This window comes from Etheostoma spectabile, chromosome 17 (assembly GCF_008692095.1).
Source record: "Etheostoma spectabile isolate EspeVRDwgs_2016 chromosome 17, UIUC_Espe_1.0, whole genome shotgun sequence".
NCBI classification, from domain to species: domain Eukaryota; kingdom Metazoa; phylum Chordata; class Actinopteri; order Perciformes; family Percidae; genus Etheostoma; species Etheostoma spectabile.
The window spans coordinates 22,760,849-22,764,233 of NC_045749.1; the positions used below are offsets into that span (position 1 = coordinate 22,760,849).

The following is a 3,385-nucleotide window of genomic DNA, read 5'->3' on the forward strand; positions in this document are numbered from 1 at the left end:
ATAGATAGATACTTTATTCATCCCAAAGGTAATTTTAGAAATTTATATTATATCAGTAGCTGAGGTGGAGGGACTCACAAGCAGCTGTATGTAGGAGTTGAACATATATGTTCCAAATAAAGACCCTGGCATGAATGAGCTGACATCAAAGGTGGACTATAAGCTGCATGCTTTCAGCACAATTTAATTTTTGTCTCAAATGGTAGGCGTCTCTCCTTGATCTGCTAGCTGCCTGCCCCCGGTGACAGAAGGGACCATACAGGACCTCGTAGTGCCCCTTTAACACAAAGATTGTGCCCATTCTCACAAATTCTTTTGTTTTTACAATCAGAAACAATGCTATCTGAATCATTTAAAAGATGCTATAAAAACATAAAGCTGGGATTTTGAGGATGCTGACTTCAGAATGTGGACATGTCTAGCAGTTGCACAATGTCCGATGTTGGAGCTGAGTAGTTTTTTAATCCTGTCTTCTATTTTCACTGCGCATTCAAATTTAAATTTCTGTTTGTATTGACTCTCGTAACTTGGGTTACAGTTAATTCGGATTTTTTTTTTTTCATGGACCCTACTCCCCCGTGCATCGGTGTCTAAGTGACTAATGTGAACAAACCTCTTTGAAAGTGGTCCAGTATCAAGCGAGAGCGCTGAAACCACAGCCAGAAGCAGGCTGCATGTAACCTACAGGACAGATGTGCACCGCCAGTCTACTTCTACCAAAAACCAGTTTTTGCCACACAGGGTCAGAGTGTTATTCACAGTACAGAATGATGGTGAAGTTTCTGTTATCCTGCCGTGCCTCCTGTGTAACTAACTGAGGCCATGTCAACCAGTAACTTCAGCTAATCATCAGCTAACCTCTGCTCTGTCTGCATTCATAGCTTAGCACACTAGCCTCAACTTCAGCCTGTCCCATCCAAGGTAACGATTCAAATCTTAACATGAAACTAAGCCCACTACTTGTACTCCCCGGATCTCCTCTCTCCCACTCCCCACTATAAACATCTACGGATCTACACCGCCGTTTTCTGGCAAGTCACCTCGCAAGATTTCAGAACAAGACTTCTCCATCTTCCCATAATGCAATCTGAGCCTGTCAGTGGCAAAAACAGCACTTTTAGTGGGTGTTTATTGATGGTGCCCATTTGTCCTATATTGTTACACTGCAGCCTGCTTCACAGATGCTGGTTACAGCCTCACAGTGTTCTCACTCATGCTGGACCAGTTACAAAGATTTTTGCTGTGGCTCAGGTGGTAGAGCGGTTATCTAGTAATCGGAAGGTTGGAGGTTTGATCCCTGGCCCTGCAGACCCACGTCTTGCCCATGTCTTTGGGCAAGACACTGAACCCCAAGTTGTGAATTGCAGTGTATGAATGGGTGTACTTGATAAGCAGGTTGCACCTTGTACGGCAGCCTCAGCCAATAGTGTGTGAATGGTTAATAGTTCCTGTATGTAAAAGCACTTTTAGTACTCGTTATATATGAAAAAGCACTATATAAATGCAGTTTGTTAGTTTGTCATTTAGACATGAATTCATGGCAAAATAGGGTCCAGGTTGAATGAAAAATACCCAAATTCCCCTTAAAGCCTCAAGCTCTGCCAGTGAAATCAATGATGTGATGGGAGCTTCTGTCTAGGGGCCTTAGGCTTTGTCCACTCCTAACCGAGTGAAGTTGGGCTATTATGGCAGTTAACATTTAGCGATTAAATGTGAACACTTTTGTCAGTTGTTAAATGTCAAGCCCACAGTGGCTGCCTGCGCTGTGAGAGGAGGGCAGGGATGTGCTGGTAGCACCAGGCTGTCACTAGAGCCGATAGGACAGAGATATCCGCATTCATTTCTTTCACACTCATGCACAGGGCACTCTGGACCCCCACCCCCCTCCTCTGGGCCTTTCAGAACTCCAGTGGCTCCACTTGGCAGGGCTAATGGGATGGCAGGACTGTGGGTTTTAGAGAGCAGCACAGAGCTGAGGACAGCACTCTAATAGATCTGAGGTGGGCAGTGTGCAGTCTGGGGGGGGGGGTGCTGCCTTGTGATCACTGGCCCATGTTTCTCTCCTCTTTTCATCCCACTGCCTCACTACATCCTCCTTTTTCATACTTTTCCTTCTCTTATCTGCTGTCTGTGTCATGCAGTTTATCCTGCGTCCACTGTATTTCTGCTCCCCCCCCCCCTCCACCCTCTATGCTGTTGAGAGATACCAAGCCTGTAGGGTTTCCATTACGTCGTCCCTGTCTGTCGGTCTTGTCAGTGTTTTGTAGTCTGTCGGTGTCCACCACGGTTTCTACCCTGTCTTCTCACAGATTGCTAGCTCACATCTTGTGCATGAAGCAGACGCTGCTGCCGGGTTTCTTCTTTCTTTTAAAATTTGTTTTGAAAGTAAAAGTAAGACGCTCAAATTACACCACCCCTACAATTTTAGGAAATCCACAGTAAGTACACATTAGTGACAAATAAAAGGGAGCACCAACATAAAGTGTCTTAATGTCATAATTGTGCGTCCAATAGATGTAGTCATTTTCTGGAACGACAATCCAACAGGCACACCCACTTCACGCAGTAATTGGCCAAGTGCACAGGTGTTGGGACGATGGTGGTGGAGAGTGCTATGTAACACGCACCCCCAAACGGTGGTCAACAATACTGCATCCTTGTGACTGTAAGGCCATAGCATGTGATGCATATCATTTTAATACTCATCAAGGGAAGTTAGCTTTATCTGTACAGCACATTTCATCAACAAGGCAATTCAAAGTGCTTTACATAAAAGTAATCTTACTATATATAAAAAGTACTCTTTAATCAGTTCAAATCAGTTAAAAACATGTGTTAAAGAGACTATTAAAAGAACTACTATAGAAATAGAACATGACAGGTCTGAAATATGAGAAAAATGTTACAGTGCAGTGTAAGAAATGAAGAGTTACTTATAAAAAGAAGAGTGTTCAGCCTTGATTTAAAAGAAGTGAGAGGTGCAGCACTAATCTGGGAGTTAGGTCCAGATATGTGGAGCATTGACAGTGAAGGTTCAGTTCTGACTCTGACAGAAAGCAGGGCAGACCCAGACCACCGGAGAGGTCTGGAGGGTTCAGAATGTAGCAGCTGATCAGAAATAATCCAACTGTACTATTTAGAAACCAATTCTCTGAGAGACTTCAGAACTGGACTCATGTGATCCACTTGGTCTTGGTCTTCTTGAGGACTGGAGCTGCAGAGTTCTGAATCAGGTGCAGTTGTCTGATTGATTTGTTAGGGAGACCTGTAAAGACACAGGAATGGGATCTACTGAAGATAAAAGCACGGACAAGTTTTTCCAAATCCAGTCCTTTAACCCTTGATGTATTCTTAAGGTGATAATAGGCTGACTTTGTAATTGTCT

General features: G+C 43.8%; 1 protein-coding gene and 1 long non-coding RNA gene across 7 annotated transcripts in view; one reads left to right on the forward strand and one right to left on the reverse strand.

Annotated features, from left to right (window-relative positions):
- LOC116705685 (uncharacterized) overlaps positions 1 to 1,083 on the reverse strand; it is a 6,661-nt gene extending 5,578 nt beyond the window's left edge. Inside the window, exon 1 of the long non-coding RNA XR_004335994.1 lies at positions 990 to 1,083. This is a non-coding gene — a long non-coding RNA (uncharacterized LOC116705685). The remainder of the gene's footprint in view (positions 1 to 989) is intronic.
- LOC116705639 (protein shisa-6) overlaps positions 1 to 3,385 on the forward strand; it is a 66,491-nt gene that overhangs the window by 47,696 nt on the left and 15,410 nt on the right. The gene's annotated exons all lie outside the window — the stretch shown is intronic.